The sequence below is a fragment of the Protopterus annectens genome, chromosome 15.part0, assembly GCF_019279795.1.
Source record: "Protopterus annectens isolate FY-2018-M chromosome 15.part0, PAN1.0, whole genome shotgun sequence".
NCBI classification, from domain to species: Eukaryota; Metazoa; Chordata; order Ceratodontiformes; family Protopteridae; genus Protopterus; species Protopterus annectens.
In genome coordinates, this window is record NC_056749.1 from 627,247,174 (window position 1) to 627,266,946 (window position 19,773).

At 38.9% G+C, this 19,773-nt stretch overlaps 1 protein-coding gene across 1 annotated transcript in view; it reads right to left on the bottom strand.

Annotated features, from left to right (window-relative positions):
* LOC122789963 (UAP56-interacting factor-like) overlaps positions 1-19,773 on the bottom strand; it is a 340,611-nt gene that overhangs the window by 100,660 nt on the left and 220,178 nt on the right. The gene's annotated exons all lie outside the window — the stretch shown is intronic.

Here is a 19,773-nt window from a genome sequence, read left to right on the forward strand (position 1 = left end):
GAGTTAGGGACCTGCTCAGAGTATCTACCACAATATTTAGAAATGAGGGAATGTAAACTGCCTGAAGAGTCACTTGATACTGGATAGCATGTTCCCACACCAGGATTATCAACCTGCAAAAAAAGATAAGATCTTGTCCCCCTCCCCCCATTTGTTTACATACCATATCAATGTGGTATTGTCTGTAAACACCTTGAGAGGTCCTGAGGAGAAGAGAGGATGAAAAGCATGAAGGCCAGCAGAAGAGCTCTCATCTCTTTGACACTGATGTTCTCTTTCTGTTAAAGAGGTGATCAGACACCCTGCACTTTTATGGAGCCAAAAACTGCTCCCCATCCCATGTCTGAAGTGTCTGTGAACAGCTCCTAAGAGGGCAGAGGGGAGGGGAATGAAAAGGGAGCCCTTGATTTAGACACAACTGCTGAATCCACCACTGAAGTTCCTTCTTGAGACAAGGCAAAAGAGGAACTACAGATTCTAGGGGATGCACATGTTAAAGCCAAACTGACTTCAGAAACCATTGAAACATTTTCATGTGGAGTTTGGCCAGAGGGAGCATAAGAATCGTGGAGGACATGAACCCCAGCGCTCTCAGAAATTCCCTGGCTGTTAGAGAGGCCAGAGGAAGAAGATTTTTAAAAAAGAAAATGAGTGTTAAGGCCTTGGGAGGAGACAGGGATGGCATCATAGGCACATTCTGGATCCTGCACCCCAGAAAAATATGATCCTGAGAAGGAGTCAGAAAAGACTTTTTGAAGTTTAATGTCAACCCTGGGCTTTGCAGAAGGTAAATGGCAAATTGAAGATTTTGCAACAAGATCTCTAGAGTGGATGCCTGAAACAAGAGGTTGTCCAAGTAAGGAAAACTTGGATCCCTTGAAGCCTGCAAAAAGCAGTCACAGGAGTGAGGCATTTGGTCAATACCCTTGGGGCAGTAGAAAGGCCAAAGGACAAATCACAGAACTGAAAATACCAGGAAGCAACAGAGAAATGTAAAAAACATCATGAAAAGGGGATAACTAGTGATATGGAGATAAACATCATTGATGGTCCAGATACACCAGATAAGCCAGAGGAAGCAAAAGAGTTAACAAAGTCTGAAGGGACAACATTCAAAAAGAGAGCACCTTCAGAAAAGTTTTAAAGATCTAGAATTGGTCTCAAGGTACCCTCTTTCCTGGGCACTAGAAACATCCTTGAGTAAAACTCCCTCCCCCTTTGGGGCACAGGTACCTCTTGAATAGTACCTTGAGTCAAAGTATCTCGAAGTACCCATGGAAAGAAGGACAGCTTTTCCTCAAGGGACTGAGGAATTCCCAAATAAAGGGGGAAGAGATTTCCAGACCGTAAAATAGCCCTAGTGGATAATGGAAAGAACCCAGGAATCCTCAGTAGTCTTTAGCCAAACAGGAAGAGAGAGAGAGAGATAGCAAAGAGAAAGAAGAAAAAGTAGCTTAGAAGAATAGGATAGTCAGACAGCACCTAGTATAACAGAAAAAATGAGACTTCTGAAGCACAGAAGTCTGAGTAGCCTTTACAGGAGAAGCCCACTTGCCACCCTTTTTACCTTTAGAAGGATGAAAAGATTGCCTGAGAACAAAGGCTGGCTTATTGGGGTAGTTTCTCTGAAATTTAGGCACGGGAGAAACAAATACATGTTTAAGTTCCTGTGAAGCCTTGCCCTTATCATGAAAGGGACTTAAAACAAATCAGCAGCAGCTTCACCAAACAAGTGTTTATTATTTAGAGGAGCATCCATTAGCTTAGCCTTAATATAATCAGGCAAAGGTTGAAGCCGAAGCCAAGAATGTCTCCTCATCACTGACACAAAAGCAGCAGCCCTAGAAGAAGCATCTGCTTCATTATAACTACACTTTATGGAATGACAAGTCACCTGGGAGGAAGTTCCTAAAAAAGAAAGGGCAAAAATTTTACCTTCAGAGTCTGGAAGGTCAGAAATCACCTGACAGGCCTGGAAAAGCAGAGCCAACAAGTACCTGGACAGGGTCTATATTAGAACATTGAAGTTTCAGAACTTCGAATGTTCTAATACCGAACCAAATTCACCGAACGCTGACAACATTAAACATTCAGGACAGTGAATTTTTTCCTAGGGAAAAAATTTGCTGTTCCGAAACATATACACATAACACAAGCACACCAAACAAACAGCAATCCACACACATACACCTAAAATCTTACATCTAACCCTACATTAACTATATACACCACTAACTATCCACTTACCTTAACCCTAACCCTAAGGTCCGTCACTATCGCACACTCACCTCACCCGTGCCCTAACCCTAACTCACCTACCCCGCCCTAACCCTCACATCCACACAATCGCACACTTATCTGACCTGTGCCCTAACCCTAACTCACCTAACCCACCCTAACCCTCACGTCCACACAATTGCACACTTATCTGAACCTGACCCATAACGTTCCACCACAGCGCTGACAATAGCGAAGCGACAGAAACAGACAACCAAATTCTTTCCCTGGGAAAAAATTAGGTTTTCTGCAGCTTCGCTATTTTCAGCATTCGTTGAATAGGATTCAGTATTAGAACATTCAAAGTTATGAAACTTCAATGTTCTAATATAGACCGCCTGGACATATGGGTCTGATAATTAACAGCCCTAAAAGCCAAGTTAGCAGAAGTATGATCCTTCTTGTCTAATCTTTCCATGGTTCTGCCATCTTTATCAGAAGGTAGTAACTTAGGAAAAGGATGCAATTTTGAAGCTTGTCAGAAGCTGCTTACACCACTGAGGGATCAGCAGAAGGACACTTGTAGAAAAACTTAAAAGTCCTTGACCACCCTACAGAACCTATCACGTTTCTTGGGGGCAAGTACTGAGAATCTGGAGTCTTAGATGCATTAGAAAAGGCATCCAACAAAGCAGCCAAAACAGGCGGGACAGCAGAAGATCTGGGAGAATCCATCTGCAGTAGTTCATAATACCTTTTTTGTATCTCAGAAACTTGAGCATAATTCCATTTAAAGAACTCCATCATCCTAGAGATAGTGTCCCCAAAAGAAATCTATTTAAAGAGAGTGTATCAGGAATGGTAGATTCCTCTTCCATTGATCCATAGTCCAAAGGAGAGGGAATTTGGGAGCAGTAAGAAAGGGATTCCTCATCTGAATCTGCCTCCTCCTCAGAGGAATCCTGTTGTCTAGATCTTTTAAAGGGAGGTAGACAACCGGGGGGGGGGGGGGGGTGCTGGAACAGAAACTACCTGAGGAGGTTTTAAAGCCATCAAAGTACTAAACAACCTGTGAGTGAAGGACTGACATTCACTCTGAGGATCCTTAGGAGCTGAGGAAATATATTTACTCTTCTGTTTTTTTTCTTTAAGGGGACTTCTGCCTTGAAAAATGTAGAAGGCTTCAAGCTGAGATGGCATTCAATTATTGTAGTTGGGACTTCTTCTCTGACTAAAGTTTGGGGAACTCCCTAGGCCTCACACATAATCAGCCATGGTTCCCCCTGAAAGTCTGAAGTGGATGTCTGCAATGCCTCCTTGGACATGACTAAGGTCAGATCCCCGCTGACCTCTATCCCTGTCATGGCAGAAAACTCCAGTGATGAAGCAGAGGGAACCTCTGAGCTATCACTCACCTCAGGAGGAACATCTGGCTTAGGCTGAACAGCAGAAGATTCTGGCCTGGTTTCTTGGCCTTCTTCCTAGATGGCTGTTCCTTAGAGTGGGAAGTTCCCTCCCTCCATGTTTTAGCAAGAAGCTTAAGACATTGATTCTCAAGATAATGTGTCAAAGAAGAAAGCCTGCTGCAAAGGATTTTGGGAACAAAGGCCTGACAGATTGAACAGGACGTATGGTCGTGCAAAGCACCAAGGCAAAACAGACACTATTCGTGATGGTCTTTATAGGGAATCTGTCTCCCACACTGGCATTTACCCTTCTTGGATGACATGAAACCCCACAAGCAGCAGTATAGCAAAAGAAAGATAAGCAACCAAAGCCCCAAAGGGGCACTTAACTGAAATGTGTTGGTGAACCAGCAATGGAACGGGCATTCAGACCGCTGATCAAAAGATGGCATTTGGACTGTCGGCAAAGAAATTCTGAGAATGGTATGTCCAGACATCACCTTCATGCTCTATGCTACATGAGAAGCATATGTGTGATGTACAGTGTACCCTAAAGCAACATAAAGGCTTTGGTATACTGGCTGGACATTGGGCCACCCTTGGCAGGAGATCCCTATTGTAATGAATGCTGCAACAGTGAAATGGAAGAAGATCTAAATGCTATGTCCCCAAATGCATAGCTTTATTTATTTATATTTGTTTTCTGCTTTAGAGCACTGACCTCCATGTACCTTTTTCAGACTCAGCCAAGGAGCAGTATCTGGTTAAGTGACTTAATTAGAGATACACACTTAGGCATTGGAGGCTGAGGGAATCAAACCTTGTACTACTGGACCACAGCCTGTTAACAGCTCCTTAATCCTCTAGGCTAACTGCCAGACATAGGATATTTCTTACCATATTTCTAAGCAGAGCCAAATTAGTACATACATATCAGCTAACATAGATTTCATCTTTAAAGGGGTGTACCATCAGAAAAAGAAAGGACACAATTCAACTGCATGTCTTAACATAAAAGCAAAACTGCATTAAGCCAGAGTAGCAGCAGGATGGAAGGAGTTAACTCCGCAAAGATTAATGAACATATATTGCTTAGAAATACAAACACAAATTCACCTTGAATATAGTATGCATCAATAAAAAAGCATTAAAAAATTAACGCAGGTCATAAAGAGAACAGCTTGCACAAAAAGTTAAAGGTGAATGCCTTAACAGCCTGGAGTCTCAGATTGTAGGATGAAACTAGTAAACTTGTAAGATTACAAATGAAACTGTCTAATTAGCTGTTTGTCTAAGAATAAAAAGCAGCTTTAGAATATGGGACAGTGGCTGCAATATATCTGGTTTCATACAAGTGCCAGAAACATTTAGCTTTAGAGAGGAAAAAATAAATCAACTGTAACTCTTTCTAATTCCAACATATGAGAATCCAGAGTAGATAAGAAAACAATAAACTGTAAAGAAAAGTAAGTTTTTCTTTTAAACCAATAGCAGCAGTGGGTTAAGGACTTTAGCTGACTGATAAAACAAAGAAAAAAGATGCAAAGGAGGAGATGATATCTAAGAAAACATCCGTTCTAACAGGGAAAGTACAGTATATGAAAAAAGAAACGGGAACAGACTGACCTTGAATGTAGAACCATAAGAGGCACTCCTGCTAAAAAAAATAAAGGAAACACCCTGGACAATTTTTCAGAGTTGCTGTCAGTTTGCATGACTAAAGACATGGTGTTGGATCCTCCAGCTCTGCACATTGTGGTGAAAGAGGAGGGGCTAGAGTGGCTGGGAAAGTTTTAGTTCTACAAGTGAGGGATATGAAACGTCCAACATCAGATCTAATTTTTATGGGTTATTTCGAATCTTTGTATATGTACCCGGTTCTACCTCACATAACCGAAACACCAAAACACCGACAACGCAATCACCGAAACCACATAACCGACAGTACAAAAACACGAAATTCCACATGCCCGACAACGAAATAACCGACGGTACACAAACACGAAACCTCATACACTTCACACACCACAATCAACAAACAAAACACATTCCCCATCCAAAAACCACATACGCAACACAAGCACACCAAAAACCCTAGAAACCGACACTAAACCTCACATACACAACTACCTACAACCCTAACCCAAACCCTAACCCTAAGGTCCGTCACTACGCACACTTACCTGGCCCGCTCCTAACCCTAACTCACTTATCCCGCCCCTAACCCAAACACAATCACTACAGACACTTACCTGACCCGCTCCTAACCCTAACTCACTTATCCGCCCCTAACCCAAACACAATCACTACCGCACACTTACCTGACCCGGCTCCCTAACCCTAACTCACTTAACCCACCCCTATCCCCACAGACCGTCAATATCCACACTTACCTTACTCGCACCCTAACGTCCGTCACTACCGCATACTTACACAGCCTTTCCCCATGTCGGCATCCTCGGCGTCGGTGCTTTCATCCGTCGGGTCGGTCTTCTCCACTGTCGATCTTCTGGGTCCCGTCGTGTCGGTCTTCTCAGCTTTCGATCTTCTGGTGCTCTCGGTTTTCGTGTCGATGTTCCGGCGTGTCGTTGAAGTGAGGTAGAACCATGTACCCACATTTTTTACAGAAAGAGTCATTAAATACTGCTGTCATATTGATAACCCAGGAGGGACCCACAACATATTTAAGACTTTATACAAGACCTTAAAAAAACATGTAGAATATCAATTTTTTTCTTCACTTCAAATAGTCATAAAATAGAATACATGAATTTGGGTTGGCATCATTATATAGAAAAGAGACAAAATTATTCAGTTTTCTTCCTTGTACTACATGCCTCCACTTCATACTTTGTTCTCTCTACCTTTGGGAAAAACAATATGCAGCAAATAAAAACTATTTCTGGTAGAAAACAAGAATGTGACTGTGTACTTTTTAAAGAGCTAATCTAATAAGAAACTTGTGACTAAACCAGAATGGAATACTTATGACAGAAAGAAACAATTCGTAGTACTTATTCTGCTGAAACTAAAAATGGCTTCTTTTGAAGTAGCTCAGCAGTGAGTAAGGAAAATACTATCTCTCCATGGTTTTCTTCCAAGCTCACAACAAGATATGATAGGTGTAAACACAAATCTCACTGCAGTAATGTCCTAGTTTGACAAAGAATTCACTGGCCATGTTTCACCAGTTATTTTTGGCTCTAGGCCTAAAACCATGGGATAGCATTTCCACAACACCCAAAAACAGCAAAACCCTTCTGGAATTTAGGTATAAATTTTTAAGCTTCCTCACAGTTAAAGATAGCTTTTTCTACTTATCTCACTTTAACATCTAAACCTATTAATGTTTTTCACATATACCATTCAAGAGAAGATCACCTTTCATTCAGGATGACTTGATCATTATATGGCTGTTTAAATTCTGAATGTAATTATGCATTTTACTAAAAAACGTGGTTTCTAATTTATTTTACATTATATATGGTTTGAAACAGCATACTATTTTAATAACAACCAAGGGAGTTAATAAAATCCCTCCCAAAAAACATTAGTGAGGTTTAGTTCTCAGAGGTACTGCAAAACACTGTTTGCCCATAATGTTTTTCTTTTTCAAATTTAATTTAAATTGTAAAACTAAATTAAAAGTGGCAAATATCTCAAGCTTCCATATGTAGATGCTTTCATTAGAACTACTTTTTTGCCAGCTAATGATCAAACAACGACAAAGTAAAAAGTGAGCTGCAAAAACTCCTATGTACGTGGCAGTTTGTTGATTTTATTTTCATCACAAAGTACTGCTGGAAATGACATTCATAAAAACGAAACTTAAGACAGTAAGGATTTCTTTATTACTTGCACTGTTGACAAGGAGTTTATAACTAATGTGTATTTATATAATTGCTTTACCCAGTGGGGGATGCAGTTGCTAGTGCTTCACCTGAGCACATTGAGTTTGGGCAAGGTTAGTGCAGTGGCCGTGGGGTAGAAGTGCAAGTTTTCCTTGTGGTCTGGAGGGGAACTTTAAGTGTACAGAGTGGGAAGGGAGGTTTAGGTTTTTGGAGATTAAAGGGAGTTTAGGGTAAGAAAGTGAGAGGGAAGTGTTAGGGTTACAGAGCGGGAAGGGTTTTATGTTTAGGGAGCAATCAGGGACTTTTACGTTTAGGGAGCAATCAGGGAAGTTTTAGGTTTAGGGAGCGGGGAGGGGATTTAAGGTTTAGGGACTTGCTGTGCTTTAAATTGGGTGGGAATTTTAAGCTTAGGGTTTAGGTTCTTTTAAGACTATCTAGGATTGGGGAGTTTGGACGGTTATGCAGAATGAGGGGATTGAGCTAGTGGGAGTTAGAGCATTTGCTTTTTTGAGCAAGTGTTAATGAGCAGGTGTATCGTAAGCTACTGGCATACAAGCACTTATAGCCGACCCCATATTTTTGCCATCTCTTGCAAACAAGTATTAAGTAGAATTATTGGATTTGGAGTTCTGTGGAGAAAATAAGGTTATTCAAAAAAAAAAATCGCCACTGATTCTAAGGACAACCACAAAGCATTCTATAGCTATGTCAAGAATCTCAATGGCAACACCCAGATCTGTTCTGAGTTACAGCACAACAGCATGAAAATTACAAAACCACCTAATATTGCCAACATCCTGGCAGATAGGTTCAGTGCTAACTTTAACCCCCCACCCCCTAAAGGGCTCATATCTATACAGGAAGAATGCAGAGTCCCTGTAATCACAACTACGCAGGTAAAAGCTGCACTCTCTAAAGCCAAAAACACAGCATCCAAGGCTGCATTTTACACAAATTTCAGAACGAACTGGCTCCCCACCTAAGCACCATGTTCAATCATAGCCTCACATCAGGCTTTGTGCCCACTGAATGGCGTACAGCAACAGTTATCCCACTCCACAAAGGGGGAGCCACCACTGATCCCGGGAACTATCGCCCTATTAGCCTGACAAGCCTGGTCTGCAAGGCCAGGGAACGTATCATCATGGAACTCATAAACAAAGACATCGGTAACCTCCAAACTCTGGATCCCACCCAGTTCGGGTTTGTGAATGGCAGATCATGCCTCCTGAACCTGATCGACTTCTTTGAGGCAGTCACCAAAGCCATAGATGAGGATAAGGTGGTTCACACAGCCTATCTTGACCTCGGCAAGGCTTTCGACACTCTGTACCCATGAACTGCTACATAGACAGCAGTCTACTTAACACTGAATGTGTGATAAGAGACCGTGGGACCCAGGTGGACAGTAGTCTGTCCTTTGATAGTCACATTGCCACAGTAGTCAAGAAGTCCTTCTACGTGGCACACCTCATCACAAAAGGGTTCTCATCCAGGAAAAAAGAGGTCATTGTTCCCCTCTACTCGACACTCATTAGACCCATTATAGGGTACAAAGCCCCCTTTTGGAATGTACCTCACAAGACATCTGCAGCAGCTGGAAAGGCCACAGAAGTACCTCACAAAGAGGATTACTAGCCTCAAACAGGTGCCCTACACTGACCGTCTCAAAAAACTCCAGCTCTACTCTGTAGCATATCACCTACTCTGAGGTGATCTCTGCCTAACATATAAAGCTATGTCAAACCCAGAGCTGTTGGACATGCTACACCTAAAGAAATCTCAATCCCTCTGAGCTACATGGTCTAGGGACCTAAATCTTGTCACCACAATAAACAGGACATGCTGGAGGGATAAATTCCTGTCCCAGAGACTTCCCATACTCTGGAACAGGCTACCCATCTATGTCAAGCAAAGTTCTTCATTAGTACTCTTCAAGAAAAATCTTGATGAGTGGATGGGAAATAGGAAATACACCCCAGGGATCACGTCTGTGTCTCTGCTCGACAGTGGCACAGGAAAATAGCTTTCTTGGGTGGTGTAAGCCAGGGAACCTTGTTGGCTAGGCTTACGTAGGCCCTTGGGCTGATAGCCTAATACCTACCTATGAATCTATGTTTTACAAAGAAAACAGACAGTAGCATTTAATTTTTGTCATTATATTAGCTGCCCCCACCTCATACTTTGATTTCTTCACCTTTAGAAAAACTTGCAAGAGCTAAACTTATGCAGCAAATAGGAACATTTTCTGGACTAAAATCTGACACACATAATAATTTATGGTAAAGGATATGAACATAACTGCATTATTTTCTTTTATTAAGAAAAATGTTTGAAAAGAAACAAGCAGCTAGCGTATTGGACTGCTTATGACAGAAAGAAATTCTGTGTGCTTATTTCTTCAAATAACTTGAATTTGGGGGGAAAATACACATCTTTGCTCAACGGGTTTCTTTTAGACTCAGTACAATCCCTACTAGGTATGTTCTCAGATCCCACTCCAATAGTGCCCCCTTTCTACAAAGAGCCTCCTATTCACTGACCATGTCTAGCCATTAATTTTCAGTTCTAGGCTCAAAGCACTTGAACAACTTTTCTATTAGTATGAAAAATAGTGAGACTGTACTGGAATTTAAATCTAAATTTTTACATTTCATTACAGCTATAGCTCCCTGTTCATACTTCTCATGCTGTTCTGTTCCCTAATTATATTATCATGTTTTGCATATACAATTTATATTAACACCGCCACCATCCACCCCTCCTTCATATCCCCATTTTGTGTAATTATGTAATCAGCCATATGCTTTGTAAAAACATATGGAGAAAAAAAAAGTAGTTATGTACTCACCATTACATTCCATTTGTGATGTCCATTTTTATTCTTCCTGAACTGTTGGGTTCGGATCTGAACCTCGGATCCAACTCAGCCATTACTAAAGCTCATGGTAACCAAAAAGCTCTCAAACTTCTAAAGTTCATGGTAACCAAAAAGCTCTCGAGCTTCTCCCTTACCCATAATGCACAACCCCTAACATAACTCAGATCTTTTTTTGCTGATTTTTCCAAAAGTAGTATCTATCAATATGTATATATATATATATATATATATATATATATATATATATATATATGGGTCCCCTTCAATTTACAGAAATGCCACATCACTGACTTTCATATGAGCGAGCTGACAACACCGAAACGACAGATCACCGAGTGCTTGGAACACCGACAGAAAATTAACTGTAAAGAAGTGCTTGGCCATCATGTTGACCTTTGCCCCTTACCTCCACGGTAGTACAATCTCAGAGTTGGTATATTTAGTTAGGGGGTGAAGCCCCCCACGTGGGTTTGTTTTGTTTGCTGCCGTTGTTGTGTGGTTGTCAGGTTGGCCAGTGGGTTACTCACCTTCCATTTCCCTTTGGTGTTTCGCACAGTCAGTATTCTGTCATTTCGGTGTTGTCAGCTTGCTCATATGAAAATCGGTGATGTGGCATTTTGGTAATGTGTAGGGAACCCATATATATATATATATATATATATATATATATATATATATATATATATATATAAAGTAAAAATGCATATGTTCTACAGAGGAAACTATATCTGGAGTTCATTCATAAAGGCGAGTGGTGTCCTTAGAAAGTCTTGTTCTTCCAGGCGTTTGTTGAAATAAGGGGTGGGGGTTGGTGGGCGGGAAGTTGAGGAAGAATGAAAATGGACAACACAGATTGAACGTTATGGTGAATACATAACTTCTTTATCTGATGTTGTCAATTTTTAGTCTATGCTCAACTGCTGGGACAGACTCCCCAGCTACTGAAAACCCCAGCTGGACTCTAACGGAGGATATCCCTGAGCACAGCTGAACCAAACGATGCTGTACCCCTCGAGACCAGATCTAATTTGTAATGAGAGACAAAGGTATGAGGACTTGCCCAAGCTACTGCTGCACATGTCGTCCATGGAAATCCTGGATAGAAATACTGAAGAAGTTGCCATGGATCTAGTTAAATGGGCTCTTACAGGTTTAGTTAAGGTAAGACCTAATTTGGTATAGATAAAAGAAGTACAATCAGCTATCTGGCTAAAGTTACTTTTGAAACTGGTTTACCCAATTTCAGATCTGCAAAGGAAACAAACAATTGGTCTGTCTTTCTAATTTCTTTTGTCCTATGTAGATAAAAATGTAATTATGTGTATACAGCCAATAAATGTAACATATATTCAACGTTGTTTGCAAATATAGGTAAGACTACTGGCAAATTAATGGACTGATCAGTATTGGGTTCTGATACTACCTTGGGAAGAAAGGATGCATTGGTTTGTAATGTAACCCTATCCTTGTGAAAAATCAAGTAGGGAGGTTTTGAAGACAAGGCTTGAAGTTCTGAAATTCTTCTAGCTGGGGTAATGGCTGCAAGAAGTGAGAAACTTAAGTTCACATTTATCTGTTGGTTCAAAGGGGGAATGTATTAGTGCTTGCAATACCAAATTTAGATCCCAAGGTGGAGTAGGGTCTTCAGACAGTGGTCTCAGACGAAGACTGCCTCAAGAATGCTTTACATTGTTTAGAAGAGGCCACAGAAGAACCTTCAAATCCAATATGAAAATTAGATATTCCTGCTAATTGTACCTTAATGGTAAAAGAGCTAGGCCCTTCATGAAAGATCAAAGCCAAAACTTCAAGGATGCTATGTATCGGGGCTGAAAAGGGATTTTTTTTTTGTGCCCAGTAAACAAATCTTTTCCATTTACTTGTATAGAGTTTTCATGTTAAAGGTTTATGGGAAGATAAAAGAATATAGCAGACAGGGGAAGAGAGCACCGGTTGTCTGGTTGTTAATGGAATTGGAGAAACCAGGCTGTAAGCTTGAGGTTTGAGATGTCTGGGTGAATCATGCCTGTCGAGCAAGACAGGAGGTCTGGAATCAGACCCAGAATCTAAGGTTAGTAAAGCAGACAAGGCCATAGGAAGTGAAACCAAACCTGTCAAGGCCAGTAAGGTGCAATGAGGATGACTCTGCTTTTCAACCTGGCAGCTTTCATCAAAAATTTCAGAATTAATGGAATTGGTGGGTTGGCATTAAGCAGACCAGGAGGCCAATCGTAAAGTAGAACATCCCTCTCTGATTTCCCCTGTAGTGGGATTAAGGCAGAGTAGCTGCTGCATTTGTTGTTTAGGGAAGAATCAAAAAGATTGCAGTAAGGCTGGCTTCATCGATGCAAGATCATTTCTGTCACTTTCTTGTTGAGAGACCATTCATGAGGTAGAAGAATGAACCTGCTCATTTTGTCTGCTATCATATTGGACTTTCCCAGAATGTGTATTGCTATGAGAAAGCGGAATTATCCCTGTAGGGAGAGCATTCAGGAGGGCCTGCAAAGCTAAGAGCAATGTTCTCATCTCTAGGACATTTATATGCAAGTTGGCCTCTTTGGGGGACCAAGTGCCTTGGACTGTTTTCCTCAGAAAATGCCCCCAATCCCACCTGGGAAGCATCTGTGGTGATTATGGCCTTGGGCTGATGGAGAATGAATGGACAGCCTTATAGAACCTGATCTGATTGAATCCACCCCCTAAAATCTCTCTTGCGTGCTTGAGTGATTCTTATTTGTGATGGCATGCATTGATAAAGAATAGACCACTGTGTTGATAATATCCACTGAAGAATACACTAGACAGGAAACAGCTAGGATAAATACTCCACTAAGGTACAATAAAGTCATAAAAATCCACAAAGAAATGGTGAAGTAACCAAGGCACAGAATGTCCTGGTTTAAACACAGTCCAAGAATGAATGAAACGTAGGTAAAATCCAAGGTAAATTTATTCACCCAGGTAAGCGCTTTCATGATACACATATCACTTCTTCAGACCTTCAAACAAACACATCCTAACCGACTATATTTAAACAGTATTCAAACTAATCAAATCAAACCAATTAATACTTAAAGTAAAACCATTCATTCTGTGATATATACAAAGTCATATTAAAATACATTTTGAGTATAAATATGTAATGAACATTATGACATAAAGTGCATCAATTAAAAACAATTAAAATATATATTTAATATGTTTCTCTATTTCTCATTAAAATAATTTAATTTCACTTAATTTCATTTGAACAGCCTCCTATTCTTCAGAACTGGTTTCAAGGGTATTCTATCATTAAGGCCTTTTCCTTTATTAGCTCTTAATCTCATAATCCACAAGTTTCAGAGGTCTCTATAAGGTTCCTTATATCACCGCCTCTCTCATTAGGAATAATTCTCTCAATAACTGAGAACATAAAATTATGGTCATTACCTTCAGAGGACACATGTTTGGCTAACGCATTTCTAATATTTAGTAAGTGTTCCCTAATTCTAAATCTTAGCTGTCTGTCAGTCTTGCCCACATAAAATGCAGAGCATTTCTGACAGACAGCCAAGTAGACCACATGGTTTGTATTGCAATTAGCTGCTACACTAAAATCATATATTCGTTTAGTTTGTGGATATGCAAATACATTCTCATGATTTATGTATATACACTGATTACATCCACCACAAGGAACCATCCCTTTTACTCCTACCATATCTTGTCCTTTATTATTGTGTGGATAACATAACATCCTTTTCAAGGATTTCCTGTTCTTAAATATAAAACTTGGATTTCCCCCTACGACTTGTTTGATTTCTGGATTTTGTGTTAATATATTCCAATTCTTTTTTATCACACTTTTTATTATATTCACATCACTGGTAAAGTAAGTAGAGAATCTAACAGATTCATTTTTATGTTGAACATAACCTGTTCTGTCATTGTTGGGCATTGAGAAATACGGCTTACCTATACTATCTCTCCATGAAGTAGATGCATCCAGGATTCCTGTGGTCATACTATCAGTATAACCCCTTTCATTAAATCTGAATTTCAAATTAGTTCGTTCTTTTTCGAATTCTTCATCCCTGGCTGTTAGCCTTGAAGTCCTAAGGGTTTGCCCTTTTACTACATTCTTAAAGATATGTCCTGGATGCATACTGCTTCTATGGAGTAAAGTATTTCTGTGGCATTTCTTCCTAAACAATTTGGTGGTTATCCCATTCACATCATCCATACTAACCATTATATCAAGAAATTCTATTTCTTGTCTAGAATATTTCTTCTCAAATTTTAGAAAGTCAGTGCTGTTATTAATTTCTGTAGTGAATTCTTTTAACGTTGTGTCATCCCCACTCCATAACAGGAAGAGGTCATTCACGAACCATTTATAAAATTGGATCTGGGACCATCTTTCATTAGTAAGCACATTCATATTTTCCCATGTGGCCATGATGAGATTGGCATAGCTGTTTGCACTTGCCGTCCCCATGGCCACACCATCTTTCTGCTTATATAATTTACCATCAAAACTCATCACATTGTTGGTTAAAACTAACTCCATTAATAAGCATATTCAATCTATTTTCTTTCCATTATATGTCCCTTCTTCCAACAAATATTGTGTCCGCAATTCTAATCCAATTGTATTCGGAATACAAGTAAGCAATGAGCATACATCTAGTGTCACTAATAGCAGATCTCCATCTTGTCTTTCATATGCATTATTAAACACATATAGGTCCTGCAAAAATTGCTTAGAGTCTCTTAGAATATTCCTGTAATTATTTACTAACATTCTTAAATTTGTCTCTACATACACGGAGATGGGCTCTGTAGACCAGTTATGTCCTGACACTATAGGTCATAAAGGAGGTTGATATACATTTTTATGATTTTTCGGCAGACCATGTATGCTAGGCAGTAGAGGTTCTTTTACCTTAAAGTAATTGTATAGCTCATTTGAAATGGTATTATCTAATAAACAGTCATATAGTATCCCATCCAATCGTGATAACATCCCCTCCATATCAGCTTGGCTGATATTTTCATACACAGAGGTATCCTGTAGCATTTCATACATCGCTTTGTCATAATACATTTTATCCATTAAAACTACAGGGCCACCTTTATCTGCTTGCTTAATGATAACATTTGTATCAGACTGTAATTGTTTTAACGCATTCCATTCATCCCTGCTAAAATTGGAGAAAGTTTTAGTTCTGTTTTTACCATTCACATTTTCAAATATTTCATTTTCACAAATGTTAATAAAAACATCAATAACTGGATGGCTGGGTGGAATAAATAGACTAGGTTTCTTATATACATTAACATCTTTGGGCTCGCCACCCTGATTTTTAAAAAGCATTTTTAACAACGCATTCCTACCAAACATGTGCAAATCTAAAATAGTGTCAGTTACCTCAGTCTGTTGTGATGGAATAAAAAGAAAGTCCCCTTTCTAATACATTCTTCTCATGTTCAGTCATATTCCTTGAGGAAATATTTAAAACTATACTTCCTTTCTCCATGCCTTCTTGGATACACCCAGGGCTGGAGGGCTTGTAGGTATTTTCCTTTTGTTGCGGTTCATGCTGTATGACCTGCCTCTCTGTAATTGTCTCTCTGAAGTATTCAATTTTATTGGAAACGTGTGAAAAACCTGTTTTGATGTACCTTCTTGTCCATCATTTTGTATTTCTGATATATCTTTCTTCTGTTGCACTTCTTCGTTGGACTCCAGCCTTCGCCTCTCTTCCACTTTCTCACTTGAGTGAACCAAAGTTGTTGACACTTGCTCAATGGATTCCAGCCTTCGCCTCCCTTCCATTCCACCATTTAAACGAGCTGTTGAAGTCATCACTAAAGGAACGCTGATAGTTGGAGGAGCGTTAGATTTAGTTCTCGCTCCTAAATTCCTCTCCTCTTCAAAACTTTCTATGATGATGTAATTGCGTTGTTTAGCGCGGCTCCCCCTCTCATTGTTTAAGGTCGTACCTTCTTTAATGCAATCATATTGGCTATTTCTGGGCCATACAAAGATGTACTCTTCCTTAAAATCCCTTTTGCCCCTTTCAAGTTTGTGAAATTTCTGCCGTAGCAGTCTACGTTCAAAAACTGCTACAGATTCAGCTGTCAAAGCACATTTCTCATCCACTAATCTATGTGGATAAGAAGCAAATAATGATTCCTGTTCAGAAATTACATTAGCTCTTATTTCTTCCTCTTCTTTAACAGAGGATTCCAATAATAAGCGGATATAGTTAAAGCTCAGTTCTAAATTGAGCTGCTGCCATTTACTTAACAGCTCAGGTTGCCTTTCCCCTTGATTTGGCATTTTAAGGACTCTAAGTCCTCTGGGAATGACATGATTTTTCAAACATGCTTCAAAATAACATCTCTGTGTATAAAGCTTCTTAATCTTATATAAGCCATCCTCTAGTCTATGTGTTGCCCTCAGAAAGGCAGCATAGTCTATTTCTTCATGTTCTATACCATTTCCATCAAGAAAAGTCTCATTAGATAACAAAGAATTACCTTTCTTATTTAGCAGTTCATGTAATTTATATGATGCTTTCATTGGTATTCCAGTTTCCACATTTGGAGAATAATCAAGTTCTACCTCAGGTGCAACAGTTACAGTTATACGTTCTTCTGCCATTGTTCCCAATTGTAACCAGAAAATAAAAATCCAAGAAAACACTAGACAGGAAACAGCTAGGATAAATACTCCACCAAGATACAATAAAGTCATAAAAATCCACAAAAAATGGTGAAGTAACCAAGGAACAGAATGTTCTGGTTTAAACACAGTCCAAGAATGAATGAAACATAGGTAAACTCCAATGTAAATTTATTCACTCAGGTAAGTGCTTTCATGATACACATATCACTTTTTCAGACCTTCAAACAAACACATCCTAACCGACTATATTTAAACATTATTCAAACCAATCAAATCAAACCAATTAATACTTAAAGTAAAACCATTCATTCTGTGATATATACAAAGTCATATTAAAAAACATTTAGAGTATAAATACGTAATGAACATTATGACATAAAGTGCATCAATTAAAAACAATTAAAATATATATTTAATATGTTTCTCTATTTTTCATTAAAATAATTTAATTTCACTTAATTTCATTTGAACAGCCTCCTATTCTTCAGAATTGGTTTCAAGGGTATTCTATAATTAAGGCCATTTCCTTTATTAGCTCTTAATCTGATAATCCACCTAGACATCCAGACACTAAGCGAATATATGATTTTAGTGTAGCAGCTAATTGCAATACAAAACATGTGGTCTACTTGGCTGTCAGAAATGCTCTGCATTTTATGTGGGCAGGACTGACAAGACAGCTAAGATTTAGAATTAGGGAACACTTATTAAATATTAGAAATGGCGTTGCCACTAATGCGTTAGCCAAACATGTGTCCTCTGAGGGTAATGACCATAATTTTATGTTCTTAGTTATTGAGAGAATTATTCCTAATGAGAGAGGCAGTGATATAAGGAACCATACAGAGACCTCCGAAACTAGGTGGATTAAGAAGGCAGGTAGAACTGTCTTCTTGTAGGTACTGTGGACCTAAACAGTAAACACAAAGATTGTGGATGTCTGAAACAGGCAACTTGTGTCCAGTCTTTGAACACTTTGGGCCCTTCTCAGCCATTCTACAACAAAAAAGAATAAAAGCAGATAGGAATTTTTTTTTCAGTTGGTAACAAAAGAGTTAAACTTATTACCAACAATGGAAATTAAGAATACACTAATGTGTAAAAAAAAAAAAAAAAGAAGGGATAGATACCAGTGATGGTATTTACAGAAATACAATAAGTACAAAGGTAAAGGATTAATAGAAACCAGACAAATAAGGTAGAAAAGGTAAAATATAAAGTTTGAAAGACAAATTCTGACTTATCTGAGAAAACAGTGAAGCTCAATAGCTATGGCTGACCAAGTCCTTTTGTTAAAAGTGGCAAACAAGATCTGAGGTATGTTAGGGGTGGTGCATTATGGGTAAATGAGAAGCTCAAGAGCTTTTTGGTTGCCACAAGCTTTAGTAACGGCAGAGTCAGATCCGAGATTTGGATCCAAACCCAAGAGGTGAGTAAAGAATGAAAATTGACAACATCAGATAATTTAATTTATTTCTACAAATGTTTCATGTGTATATTTAAATAATCATTTTGGGTTTTGTGATATAGATTTTCTATATATTATAAACTCTTCTGTATATTAATCTCCTTCTATGAATAGGGCACTCATACAGATTTCCTCCAACCCCCACCGAGTCTGCCTACTTGGGAAAGTTACTACATTTTGTAACTATTGAGTTAATCTGTAGCTGTTGTTAACATGATCTCAGCTCCTGTTTCTTCTGAGAAGACTATGAAATAGATCTGTTTTGATCAGCAACTACCTTGGTCATTAAATATTAAAAAATAAATAAGAAAATCCTCCTACTTCCTGTTTTCTCCTGTTGAGTGTACTACTTTTGTAGTAAGACAGTGAGAAGTACTTAAAGAAATGTTAGTGTTGTTCCTAGCTGTACTTATAGCAAGCTAATGTTTTTAATTGTATCCTGACTGCACATAAAGAGGCTATGTGTACATCTAAAGTAAATGTTAGTGCCAAAACATTTATTTCAGAATGTATATGTTGCCTCATTGTGTGCAGTTGGGATACAACAGAAAAACACTGGATCACATTTAGTAGTGCTACACAATGGCACTAGCTGTCTCTGAATTGTACCCCATGTTACATTCTGACAACAGGAAAAAAACTTTCCCCAGAAGTTCAAGACTCATCTAGAGCATGTTCACCCAGCCTCTCAAGACTAGTTATCAATTAATCTTCATGCAGGAAAAAATACTCATGGCACACTTACAAGCTGAATACAGATGCAGGTGCTAGAGAGAAAACGACTGGTAATGCAGCTCTGCAGTAATCTTATTGTTCCAGTATTACTGCTGAAGCCATATAGTTTCAGTGGAAGTTGGAGCAGTAGGTCTAATAAAAAATATTATTAAGCATACTTAAACATTTAATTGATACATGTAATTATATGAACTGCAGGAGGGAGCAGTTCTGGGTACATTACAGGTGCTGAAAAGACCACTTTTGGCAAACTTCAAAGACTGAAACAGTACTAATTTCACACATTTGAATTCTACCCTGACTCAGGAATGGGGTCCATTCCATTCACTGTATTAGAAACTATAAGCATTTATAGAAATTAAAGAAAAGCAGCACTTGTGGACATTTCCCTTGTTTTACATATAATCTGTCAAATTATTACTTCATATTTTTTCATATGATGAAGGGAAATGTTATGTAGGTTTTGTTTTACTTTATAAGCATGTGTAGATATCTCTAGTATTTATATTCTAATTTTAAGTATATTACATGTAGTT